General features: G+C 49.2%; 1 pseudogene; it reads right to left on the bottom strand.

Moving 5' to 3' along the window:
• Positions 1 to 4,034: 4,034 nt before the first annotated feature.
• LOC119274182 overlaps positions 4,035 to 13,776 on the bottom strand; it is a 24,406-nt pseudogene continuing 14,664 nt past the window's right edge.

The raw sequence follows: 13,776 nt of genomic DNA, 5'->3' as shown, positions 1-13,776 counted from the left end.
ATGGATTAGGGTTGTGGGACATCGCCCGACTTAAATAGCTGGATTTTGTCTCGGGCGGCGAGCCAGAGCGGCGCCACGCGGTGCTCACACCACGGCGACGGACGTGGCGTCCGTCGGATCGCCGGGTTTCCGGGCATTTTCACGTGGGGACCTCCCCATCAGACCGACGTAACAGGCGTGTCCGGGCCTGCCCGTGTGCCCATATCCGCCTCATATTTAAGTTGTAAATGAGGGATGCCGGTCAGCCCGGGTATTTGAGACCCGTTTGAGGGGCCCGTGACCGGTCAGTAACTGGATGGGCCGCTAGGGCGTTTGAGGCATGCACGGCCTAGTGGTTGGGTTGCTTTGTGTCCCACGGTCTGGCATGGTCGATGGCCGTGCGCATGGCCCGCGCTTCGTGGGAGGCCACACTGCCACCTGTATCCGTGGCGTTATTGTCGCACCTGTGTCCGAGGGATCGATCCGCTGCATGTCGTAGGGTGTGCGCTATCTCCGGGTCGATCGTGGCTCGGAGCAGCTGCACGTGCTCTGCACCTAGCCACCAAGCACCGATTTCTATTGAGAAGATTTTAACCGGATAATCGGGTCGATCAAAGGCTAAAGAAAAATCAATCTAAGAAATTTCAAAAACTGGAATTGATCTAATCCAAGTAATCAATATGATTTACATGATCAAATTTTTTATCGATCGGGTGCCGCGCCCATGGGAGAGGAGATTAGTCTCCCCAGCGCCGGCATGCCATGGAAATGGTGGAGAAATTCGCCACCTAGGATTGGCATCATTAGACTAAAGGCTCTAATACGACGTGAAATTATGGGGTGACTAAATATCTCTGTTGCCACTGTTAAATTGATCTGACCCTCGTGAGATTACAGGAGTACAGAGTGATGAGAAGATTGGACTACAAGGCAATTCATTGTTGGTTAGAACCAAATTTATCTCTATCCCTCCTAATATCTAACGAACACATCTATACTTCTAACGAAATCATGCTCCAGCCGTCCAAAAGTCCGAACACCCCCACACTTCAAGGCTCCTTTATATGGTAGAAATAGGATCGATGTAGATGATCGACAATGTCTTGCACTTGAGACCTCTTAACCCCGATACCAAGTTCAATTTATGCTCTAACCTGATCATCCAGAAGTCCGAACTAATGAAAAACGCGGACAATATAATCAATATAGGGCCGGCAAATATTGTTGTCTGTTTTTACATGTCCTGCCCTTTATGTCTTCTAGCGTTGAATTTTCTGTACGATATGGCGGTATATATTGTGTCGTTTTCCAAATGTTCTGATCTATATGTCCCTAGCTTTGAGTTTTCTATAAGCCAGGGCCGGCATATGTTGGCGGCATATATTGCGTCGGTTTCCACATGGTTATTCTATATGTCTTCTACTCTGCATATATTGTGTTGGGTTTTACTCGCTTCTTCCTGGTTTATTTCGCCCTCACGTATTTTTGGTCAATTTTTGATCATTTATTTGTCTAACAAAGCACAAACTATATGCTATATAAAGTATTGTTTAATTTTTATTCGAGAGAGGCTTTCAATAGTATAATTTTTGTGACATGTAGTTTACACTGTAGTAATTAAATTTATGGTCAAATTTTAACCCAAAATAGAAAGGGTCTAATAAACCCAGAAGGTAGGAGTACATGTAGTCTACATGTCTCGTATCTTTGAGTTTTCTATATGCTAGGGTCGACCGCTTTCACATGTCCGGTCTATATGTCTTCTACTCTAGCTAATACTCCAAGCACATACCCTGGACACGATGTTGGAACTAACCAAACTTGTCGGACGAAGCCGTGTGATCATATTAGTCAAGGAGTCACGATTGTATACGTATGGGAATAGATATGATTGAGTCTTGCCTCACAAAAAATATATGATTTGAGTCGAGTGTGTCAGCTATTTCATGTTGATGTGTATACATGAAAAAAAAAGTTGGTACGCCCCGTTAAAAAGTCAAGAGTCTTTCCGGTAGACTATTCGGCAGTCGGGTCATTGGTAAATACCATGAAGTAATCATATATCTTTACCTATATATTATTACTCCCCGCCTCCCCAGCCAGTTAATACCGGATGGAGGTTCCATATTAGGTTGGTCACAATGTAAAATATCATATACTAGTATCGGACATATAATACTAGCTTATGATACTGCCTCCACAATGCGTAGTATCATAGTTCGGTATCATAGCAATCTCATTTATTGTCATACATAATATATACTAGTACATTATTTAATACGATATGATATCATACCACGATACTCAATTATTATTTTTCTCGTTTAATTGTGTGCCATCTCAGCAAAAATGCCTAATTGACACACATGATACTATTTATGATATTTTCACTGCGACCAGCCTTATATTATATCAATATAAAAAGATGCAAATTAGCGGGTTCAGTAGATCTCAGTCCTAAAATCATGTTAATTAGCGGCCTAGCTTGTTTCAGTAGCGAGTGCCCAACATGTTTAGCTCGTAACTAAGGTCATACCAATTATCAATATCAATGCTAATTACATATCAATATGAATTAATCTCAATCAATTGGTGTTACCTATGTGGCTTGGCTTGTATGGCTGCATCCTTGCGTCTGTTTGTCACTGTCTTTTTCGTCACCTATTTATCTTGTTTTGTCCTTATTTTTCTCTTTTGTGCTACTGCTTGGCATGTAAACGGGCTTGATCTTGTACCTAGGTTGGTTTCTCTTTTCTGAGAGCTCCTATATACTTGTCGCTCATTATAGCAAATAGTTGAGCAAACGTACAGCCTTGTGCGTTTTTGGGCTGGCATATTTTGGGTGTTGTAGCGAGCAGGTACATAAGATTCTATTTTTATTTCAGTTTGCTTTTCGGTTGTACAACTATGTGACTCCATTCTAAGAGCATCTAAAATCACGCTCCCCAACTGACCGGACAGACGGCCTGATCAGTATCTGGTCACAACAGTCAGGCGGGTGCTAACAAAGAGAAATGACCAATTTGAGGTGGAGAGGAGCGTGGCGGGTGCTACCATGGGGGCGAGGTGGCCGACGGAGGCAAGTAGTGTGGCGTGGGATTGGGTGGGTCCGGCCAGGGGGGAGGGGAAAATATTTTACTGCGTGGGTGGGCGGAAGAGTATATTTAAGAGTCAGGGTAGCCGAGGAGGATAACTTTTACTCCTCTAAAAGTTTTAGGAGATCGGTTAGGTGCGGGCGTGCAGTTTAGAGGATGAAAAGTAAAATTATACTCCTCTAAAGCATTATAGGGGATCGGTTAGAGATGCTCTCAAGCCGAAACTTGAGCATCACAAAGGGGAAAGTGTGCACCATTTGGCATACTTGTTTTCAGCCTAGTCGAGTTTGAACTTGGTATCGTTAGAGATGTTGTCATTGTGAATGTTGGGCGGTGAGGAGGACAGACAGTGCAGTGGAGGACTGGAGCGTAGCAGTAGTGGTGGAGATGGTCACATGAGTGGTGGAGATATGCACAGAGGGAGAGGTCAAACAGAAGGTGGCCGAGGAGAAGGATGAGTGGGTTCTCGAAGAGGAGGGTGGGGAACCGAGGATGTCCTTGAAGGCCATGGCGACTGATACCAAGCTAAAATGAATATTGCTAGTAGCAACGTACAAGATCAGAGTACATATAGAGGAGTGTCCAACTAATCCAACAAGAGAAGGCACATAGGGCCTTATGCATGCGTGGTGGATCTAGCCCTAGAGAACAAGAGAGATAGCTACAACAGTACAACAGAATATAAGGTTAGACATGTACACAAGATACAACACATTTAACAGTTCCTTTATTAGCAATCCTTCTTTCATATCACAGTCTCTCTAGTAAAGGAAATTTGGTCGTCTGCCTGTGATGGAAGATGGCCTAAGGCACATTGCTGCAAACACTAATTCATTAGTTGGCCGACGAGGACGCATTGTATCCATGTGATCTAAGGGAAACGTTGGACAGCGACCATGATAGGATCGGCAGCGTGACACTTTGAGACTGTAATACGTTCATGAGTTGCAAAATGGATGGTCACACGTCAAGGCATGGGTGCGTGCACCAGAGCCCGACGACTAGTGCACGATGCATCTGCCACTTACAGTTGTCGTCGAGGTGCTGGTTGTCTGCATGTAGCCTTTTATCCACCGCTTCAAGGATGGTGCCATTATCGTACAGGTCCCATGCCCACATGAGCAGCGGACTGACCTCTTCGACTCGGTGTTTCATCCCCATTCCTGGATCCTTGCCAGAAATGACCTCCAACAGGACGATGCCGAAGCTGTAGATGTCCGCTTCGGGGGTAGGATGGTGTGAGTGAATAAACTCCGGGTCTATGTACCATGGGGTGCCCTTCATGATCTTCGTCGTTTGTGGCCCAGCTCCATGATCCACGAGCCTTGCCAGCCCAAAATCTGCCAGCTTGGTGTTCCATGATGAGTCGAGGAGTATGTTGTCGGGTTTGATGTCACCATGGAGCACACATTGATCGCACTTGTGTGGAGATAGCATAGTGCAGATCCCAGTCCAAGGATAATTTTGTACCTATATGTACCGTATATGTGTTAATTCAATAAGCTAGACCAGGGTTAATTGCCCACAATTATATTACTACACAACTAGTGTTGTATACGTACCTCTCTGACCAAGTGAGCAGACGACTAGTGTTGTATATGTGCTGGTCGAGACTGCCTTCGGGCACGAGCTCATAGACGAGCAGGAGCCCCTTGGCACTGTCGGACCAGCCTAGCAAGTGCACAAGGTTCTGGTGCCTGAGCCGGCTTATAATCTTCACCTCCGCCTCGAACTCTTTTCTCCCCTGCGCAGGCGATTCCATGGAGATCATCTTGATGGCCACTGGGATGTCGTGGCCACCAAGGCCGCTTCCCTGGTAGATGCTGCCGAAGCCCCCTTGCCCAAGCTTGCCCTGCTCCGCGAAGTCATATGTGGCTGCCGCGAGCTCACGGTAGCGGTACCGCCTAGGTCCTACCCCTCTCTCATACCCAGCTTGCTTACGTTTGCGTCACTGACGAACTATGACGGTGGCGGCACCACAGCGCAGCACAAGAAAAGCTGCTATTACTGATGGCATGAACACACGCACTGGTGGTAGGCGTCGCCGTGGACTGTTATTGGTAGGCACTGGGGCATCATCTAGAGTGGAGCTAAACGACCAAGATGTCACCCGGTGCAGCATGGCGCAGAGACCAGTTGATGCCGCGAAGCCGACTGAGACTTGCCGGGGTAGCTCCCTCTTCATGTCCACCAACGTGCTTATGCTGTACGGCGGCTCGTCGCCATCGATCTGGAGAAGGGCAATCAGAAGGCCCGTGCCGTTGTCGTAGCTGATTGGGGCGGTCATGATGGCGTCATTCGAGACTAGGCGATTGGTCACGTTGGTGTAGGCCGTGGAGTTGAGGGAGTTGACGTCTATGCCCATGTGGTTGTCGCTGTGGTCCCGGGTTGAGGTAGGTGCCGAACTCCACCGCGACTAACCGTGCATCACCGGTGGCGTTGAAGACATTGCTGAAATTGAGAAGAGCGAGGGTTGCGCCCCCGCTGTTGGGGAGGAGCCTCGACGGGTTGTACACCGGGAAGAAAGACATACCGTCAGCACTACCGTCGCTGGTGAACCAGAAATACTCCCTTCGTCCTTTAAAGTGTACTTCCAATTTTGTTGGGAAGTCAAACATTTTTTATGTTTGACCATAATTATACAACAATACATCAAATTTATGCCATCAAATTTGTAACATTAGATTCAGGATAAAATATACTTTCATCATATATCTATTTGGTTTCACAAACATTGATATATTTTTACACAAAATCGGTCAAACTTTGTGATAGTTTAAGACTTCAACAAAGTTGGAAGTACACTCTTTAAAGGACGGAGGATGTATGTTTGTGCAGTTAAGTCGTAACAACTAGTCTCCAGCAAAGTAGATTTGGTCATCTGCCACTGCTAGCCCAAGACACGTCGCTTCAAGAATTGGCCGATGAGGTTGATGTGGTGTTATAACCATGTGATCCAGTGGTAACATTGGCGGGGATGGCCACGAAAGGGCCGGCAATGTGACATCCTTTGACTGCAAGATGTTCATGAGCTGCACAATGGACGGTCGCGCCTCTTGGCGTGGGTGCGTGCACCAGAGCCCGATGACCAGCGCATGATGCATCTGCCACTAACAGTTGTGGTCGAGCTGCTGGTTGTCCCCATGTAGCCTTTCATCCACCGCTTCAAGGATGCTACCCTTCACGTGCAGGTCCCAGATCCACAGTGGGATGTCATCATTAACCCTTTCTTTCTTCCCCATTCCTGGGTGCTTGCCGGACACTACCTCCAACAGAACGATGCCGAAGCTGTAGATGTCCGCTTTGGGGGTCGGATGGTGTGTGTGAATAAACTCCGGGTCTATGTACCATGGAGTGCCCTTGATGATCTTCGTCGTCTGTGGCCTGGCTCCATGATCCACAAGCCTTGCCAGCCCAAAATCTGCCAGCTTGGTGCTCCATGATGAGTCGAGGAGTATGTTTTCAGGTTTTATGTCACCATGCAGCACACATTGGTCGCACTCTGTGTGGAGATAGCGTAGTGCGGATCCCAGGCCAAGGATGATCTTGTATCTGTATGTGTGTTCGTTTAACAAGGCCGTGTTAATAAAATTACCACCATGCATATTTACAGGTTGATTTGCTCAATCTACTAATGCTTAAATTAATTTATAATAATGGGGATGATCTAAAAGGAGGTAATCATTTCGTGATTCCAAGTTAACTGAAGTTCCAGATTTTTTTTCTAAGTCAAGCCAAGTTTAAAGAAAAATGTGATGAGGTCTAAAACATCAAACATACTATATAGTATAGAAATGCATTTTATAAAAAATCTAATAAAATCTAATTTGATGTTGTAGATGTTGGAATATTCATCTATAGACTTTGATCAGATTCAAAGAAGTTTGACTTAGAACGAATCTAAAATTTCAATTTGTTTACAACAACAGAGGGAGTTGTCACGTACCTTTCTGGCCAAGTGAGCACACGTTTCTTGCTGTAAATGTGTCGGTCGAGGCTGCCTTTCGGCATGAGCTCATAGACGAGCAGGAGCCCCTTGCCGCTGTCGGACCAGCTAGCCTAGCAAGTGCACAAGGTTCCGGTGCCTGAGCCGGCTTATAATCTTCACCTCCGCCTCGAACTCTTTCTTCCCCCACGCAGATGATTCCATGGAGAGCATCTTGATGGCCACCGGGCTGTCGTGGTCGCTAAGGCCGCTGCCCTGGTAGACACAACCGAAGCCCCCTTGCCCAAGCTTTCCCTGCTCCGCGAAGTCATTTGTGGCTGCTGCGAGCTCACAGTAGCGGTACCGTCTATGTCGGGGATATACCCCGTGGTATGACCCGGCAGACAATGTTAAACCGGCTGGGACTTGGTAAACCGGCGGAGAGTTAAGACAGAGAGTCAAGACAGATGGCTAAGACAGACGGTAAACCGGCTGGTGGTAAACCGGCAGACAATGTTAAACCGGCCGACAATGTTAAACCGGCGAACAGTGATAACTGGGTTGTCAGGGGTTATGAAGCCCGAGATGTTATGAAGCCCAAGATGTTAAGAAGCCCACGAAGATAAGTTAGAATAGTTAAGTCTTAAGTTCGAGTTGGACTCTACATGTAACCCGCCTCTTCAACATATATAAGGAGGGGTAGGGCCCCCCAAAGAGGGACAAGCTACAAGCAAGAAGAAACAATCTTATGGCTAGACCCAAAGAGGAGAGCCAGTTTACGGCGACTCCCTCGTGATGATAATGAGACCTAGCCTCAAACAACATGTAGGGTTTTTATCGGATGATGTTTTCCGGGGCCCAAAGCTGTCTAAATCCTTGTCTTGTGTTGCGTCTCTCGATTCCGCTCAACCCCTCTCAAGCTACCACATAGATGCGTTGGCCTCGCGACTAAGTCCTGACACTAAGAACATCTGACGTGTTAATTCCACGACAGTTGGCGCATACCGTGGGGCCTGATACACGGTGGTGTTGAGTTCTAGGAGGGATTTTTTCTTAAGGATCGAGAGGTTGCAAGTTTCTGGATGAAGAAGAGCCGGTTTCAAAGGATCGGCATGTGCTTTGAGTTTATCAGTTCAGATTTGTGATCTGTGAGGCAGCAATCGTAAACCGTCGCCTTCGCTTGGCCTCGCCTCGATTGGGCATCATCGACACCTCTACGAGAAGACTCCGGGTCGTTCCCATGGCCTCAGATCGTTTCCGAGTCATCTTTGTTCTGGGTTGTCTCCGAGCTGCTTCCAAACCGCCAGGGCCGTCTGCCATCTGACCGAGCCGCCGAAAAGCAACATCGACTCGGCCATGTCTTCTCAACCATATACAGCTTCAAGTCCCGAGTGGATTAAATATTGTGGTTACATGCTGCTACCACATCAGAGCAGTTCAAAAGAAAAGAGTATTTAACCAAAAACTACCACAATTGACGGAAACGTGACGAAAAACTATCACTCTACGTTTTTGTGCGAAAAACTACCAAATTTGATCTAAACCGTGGCAAAAAACTACCAAGTCGCGAAAGAGCTCGTTTCGCCCGCGCTAACCCCGAATCTGACCGGCCTGGCCCGCGAATCAGTTGCCACGGTGGCGAACTGACGGTCGCCGCGTGTTGACGACCGTTAACGGGCCGTCCGCTGTCGGAATGGCGTTGCGGTCCAGGGCCTCCCTCGTCAGCCTCTCCGCCTCCCTCGCCAGCGCCGGATACTCTTCGCAGCGCTTCTTCTTAGCAGGAGCAGCGGCAGCGCATGGCACCGGCGTGACTGGCATCCTGCTCCCCACCGCCACCGTGGCCGCCGCGCCCACGTCGGGCACCGGGTCGCGCCGGGGCGGGGCGACGACGGCGGGCGTGGCGCCCCAGACCTCGAGCAAGAGCGCGTACATCCGGAGGCCGTGCCCGGGGGCCGGGCAACCGGTGCCTGCGCAGAGCGCGGCGTCGGCCTCCCTGAACCGGCGCCGCAGGGCCCGGATCTTGGCCTCGACGTCCCCGAGGCTGTAGTCCGTCCTGCTGAGCCGGCCGAAGAAGGGGGCGACGAGGTCGGCGCCGCGGGGGAGGTCGCCGTGGCTCCAGAGGTGGGCGTGGAGGGACTGGAGGATCACCGCGTCGTCCTGCTCGGACAGATGGCTGCCTTCCACCGGCGCGGCGGTGGGCGCCGCTGGTGGGCGGACGTCGACCGGCCGAACAGCCGCAGGCGTTGGGTGCCCGTTTGCGGCGGGAGCGGTGGCGGCGCCGGTGCGGCGGACGGAGGTGGAGGCGGAGATCGGGGGCGCGCTGGCCATGGCGAGCGGGTGGAGGCAAGCGGGCAGGTTTCGCTGGCGCCGTTCCGACAGCGGACGGCCCGTTAACGGTCGTCAACGCGCGGCGGCCGTCAGTTCGCCACCGTGGCAACTGATTCGCGGGCCAGGCCGGTCAGATTCGGGGTTAGCGCGGGCGAAGCGAGTGCTTTCGCGACTTGGTAGTTTTTGCCATGGTTTAGATCAAATTTGATAGTTTTTCACATAAAAACGTAGAGTGGTAGTTTTTCGTCACGTTTCCGTCAATTGTGGTAGTTTTTGGTTAAATACTCAAAGAAAAAAGGAAACGATATGTCAGGATGGAGTGTTATTTAACAAAATACTACTGGTACTCGATTTGGATAGTATTACCGGAGTACAGTATCACATGGGCAAATCGTGAGATGGTTTTGTCAAGTCTCCATAGTCTCCATGAGGTAGCGGACTTGGACGTGGATTAATCAAATCACCACAACCCGGACTCCTCCGTTCGAAGCCGGTTTGTCTCGCCTCCGCCTGCTCGCGGCCTCTTGTCGCCGCCCGTCCGCCGGAGCACCAGCCACCACGTGGAGCCACTGGCCATCGAGCTGTGGTCCGCCTCAAATCGCCTCACACGTGTCCGGGCTACCCCGTTTTCCATGGCTCCCCTTTTTTTCGAAAGAACTTTCAATCTATTCATCTTCAATCATAGTAGTACAACGAACACTAGAAAAAATAAAAATTACATCCAGATCCGTAGACCACCTAGCGACGACAACAAATACTGAAGCGAGCCGAAGGCGCGCCGCTGTCATCGTCCCTCCCTCACCGGAGCCGGGCAAACCTTATTGTAGTAGACAGTCGGGAAGTCGTCGTGCTAAGGTCCCATAGAACCAACACACCATAACAGCAACCGTCGCAGATGAAGAGTGTAGATCAAAAGGATCCAACCTGAAGACACACGAACGAAGACGAACGAACATATCCGAGCAAATCCACCAAAGATAGATCCGCCGGAGACACACCTCCATACGCCCACCGATGATGCTACACGCATCACCGGAACGGGGACTAGACGGGGAGACCTTTATTCCATCTTCAGGGAGCCGCCGCCGTCTCGCCTTCCTGAGTAGGACACAAACCCTAACAAAACTCGAAAAAAGATATGAAAACGGTGCCCTCCCACCGGCAAGGGCCGAGATCCACTCCGCCTCCATGGCCCTAAGGCCACCGGAGACGAGACGGACCGGTGCCAGCGCCGGTGGGAGACAAAGAACCCTAGTCTCGGGGAGGCGGCGGCTGGCTACGTTGGAGTTTTGGGAAGAGACTCCATGGCTCCCCTTGCCGCGGCCTCTGCTTGGAGCTGCCGCCGTCCAAGAACCGTCGGCGAGTGCCGCCCGCGCCACGGTGGCCTTCGCCTCCTCGCCCCTGCCGTGAGCCGCCCGCCTCTACTACATGTGGTCGTCGCCCCGGGTTAAAGGCCGGCTGGCCTGACGCCTCTCTTCCGTCGTCCGAACCACGCTAAATCGCCTCGTCGTCGCGGGGCCGCTTCGTCTCTTGCGCCTTGTGAATCCGCCGCTTCAAGACGCCGTCATCCGGGCCATGCCCCGCCTCTACATTAACGGCCTTGACTCGCCGGCACTCCACCTGAAATCACCTTCAAGCCGGAGCCGCTTTGAGCAGGATTGTGACCCGCCAGGGGCTGTTGTTTGTTTCAAAAGGAACTGATCGCTTGAAGCTAGAGCTTAACGTTTGCCAAATCAAGTTTCCCGGTTAATGTACAATGAGCCCTAGAAAATTACACAGACGATTCACGGGCTGGCAGATGCATACTTATTCAGAAAAGGTGCAACAGGCCGATCCAACGCTGCTCTTGGCATACTTATTCAGAAAATCAACGCCATGAGGGAGGGCAAAATTGATAAATTTAATCTATGAACAAAATCAAATCGCAAAGTGAACCGCCCGTGAAACTATTTCACGCGGCTGACCTTTTTGTGTGACGCCCGACACGAAAGCGCTACACTACACTGTGCAACGCCTCACAGAAAGGCGCTAGACGCCTGGCCAGCGCCGCACCCGTGTGATCCGAAAATTACTAAGTCAGTGTGCAGCGCCTGAGAGCTAGGCGCCACACTATACAGTTGTAGCGCCTAGCTTCTAGGCGTTGCACTAATGGTTGCTTCATTTTGTAGTGCAACCACTAGTGCAGCGCCTGAGAGCTAGGCGCCACACTATACAGTGCAGCGTCTAGCTCTTAGGCTCTGCACATTGACTTAGCAATTTTTAGGCAGTCTGGGGTGCAACGCTGGCCAGACATGTAGCGCCTATCTGTAAGGCGTTGCACAGTATAGTGTGGCGCCTTCGTGTCGGGCGTCACACAAAAAGGTCAGCCACGTGAAATAGTTTCACGGATAGTTCATTCTGTGATTTGATTTCGTTCACAGGTCAAATTTGTTAAATTTGCCATGAGGGAGAGTCTTCAGAGGTCAGAACAACTGTTCGGGAGTCCGCAACCCGTGTCGCCTCCGCTGTGGCAGTGCGGCTATGGCCGGCGCGCCGTCACTGCTCTGCTGCGTACCCGCGACCCCAGCCCCTCCGCGCGCGCGCAGTCCTCGTCACCACCACCATTCATCGCGCGACTCGGCCGCCCGCTCGTCATCACCGCGCCGGCCGGCTCCGGGTCCCCACCAGGGTTGCCTCGGCCGGCGGCCGGGTTGCCTCCGCATCGCCACTCGAAGCATCTCCCTCACCGCGCCCAGCCACCTATCAGCGTGTGCCGGCTCCGGTCTGTTCCTCCCTCGACCACGAGCGGTCCGCTCCGCCCTCGACCACCAACGCGCCGGACTGCGCCGCCGCGAGTCGCCAATCTCCACTGGCTGCTGACACGGCTCATATGGGATCATCTATAATCCGCCACAGTCACCTCAACCTTCTGTGGATTTACATCGCGTTATTAACACCGATGATATATACCTTCTGCTATGGTAAAGTACGGAGAATCTCAAGACAACTCCTTGAGTCATCTTAAGACTCGGGGGCTACGATGATATGATGCAGCAAGTCTTGCCAGTTTCAGCAAATTCAAGTGCCCCAGGATGTTGAAGGGAAACCCGGTCCCGGAGGCTGCTGTTATATTGATGAAAATTTAAAGGCCGACAGAAATATTCCGGCTCACAATGACGTTTCCGGTTTATAGTCCGGTTTAAGGGGAATCCCGTCTCCCACACAAAGCTGAAGCCCTTAGTATCTGGTTCAAATCCGGTTTAAAAATGTCCGGTTCAAAAAGGAATTAACTTCTCGCAAGTCCGAGTTTAAATGCCGTCAGAAAATTTCCGGCTGAAAATGAAGATTCCGGTTTAAAATCCGGTTCAAGGGAAAGAAGTCTCCCACAAAGCTTTGAAGCTCTCAATATCCAGTTTAATGTCCGGTTCAAGAAGGATTTATCTCTTGCAAAAAGTTAAAGGGTGCCAAAGAGGATCTGCTGCCATGATGCACGGTTCAAACATGGGTATCATGCCTTATTGGCTTATCATATTATTGATCACTTGGGGGCTTGATATCGTCATGAAGTACACATTGATCCCACTCCGTGCAGAGATAGCGTACTGCAGATCCCAAGGCAAGGATGATCTTGTATCTGCACGTGTGTTCATTCAACAAGACCAGGTTAACTAGTTATCATACATATTTAATCGATCCACGAGCTACTAATGATTAATTATATTTAAAATAACGGGAATGATCAAAAAGGAAGGAATAATTTCATGATGGTTTTTTCCATTCAAGTTAACTAAAGTTTAGGTTTCTTCTAAGTCAAACTAAATTTATAGAAAAATGTGTTGACATCTACAACATCAAACATATATAGCATGGAAATGCATTTCTTAAAGAGTAATAAAACAAATTTGATGTAGTAGATGTAAAAATATTTTTCTATAGACTTCGTTCAGATTCAAAGAAGTTTGATTTAGAACAAACGTAAAAGAGTGTGGATTTTCTGAGCAATGGTGTAGCTACACCATCTATCTAGGCCATCTAACTTTGCATCAAGATCCTTGTTTTCCTTACATATAATTTTCTTTTGTTTCTTCCAAACAAGAGAACATTTGACCTTAGATCTTTGCATGTCAGCTCCACACAAGTACCACCATGTGAATAAAATGTTTATGTTGTTTCTCGTGCAACTTTTTTTTTCAAATTTCCAATTTTGAATGAGTTTTATCATTTTATATATTTCAATTTCTTCAGACCTGCCAAGTTTCAAGTTCAAATATTTTCTTACTTGAGCGAAACAAAAAAGGGAAGTTTGTATGCACAGATCTTGATGCAGAAACGGATGATCTAGATAGATGGTGTAGCTACAACACTGCTCAGCTACAACTTTCTCAACCTAAAATTTCAGTTAACTAGATGACACCCCACGTGTTGTAGCAGTAATGTTGTTAAGGGAAGTGCATTATTAGGTCCTAAATA

Source organism: Triticum dicoccoides, chromosome 3B (assembly GCF_002162155.2).
Source record: "Triticum dicoccoides isolate Atlit2015 ecotype Zavitan chromosome 3B, WEW_v2.0, whole genome shotgun sequence".
Classification (NCBI taxonomy): domain Eukaryota; kingdom Viridiplantae; phylum Streptophyta; class Magnoliopsida; order Poales; family Poaceae; genus Triticum; species Triticum dicoccoides.
This window is presented reverse-complemented; position numbering and strand designations above follow the sequence as displayed.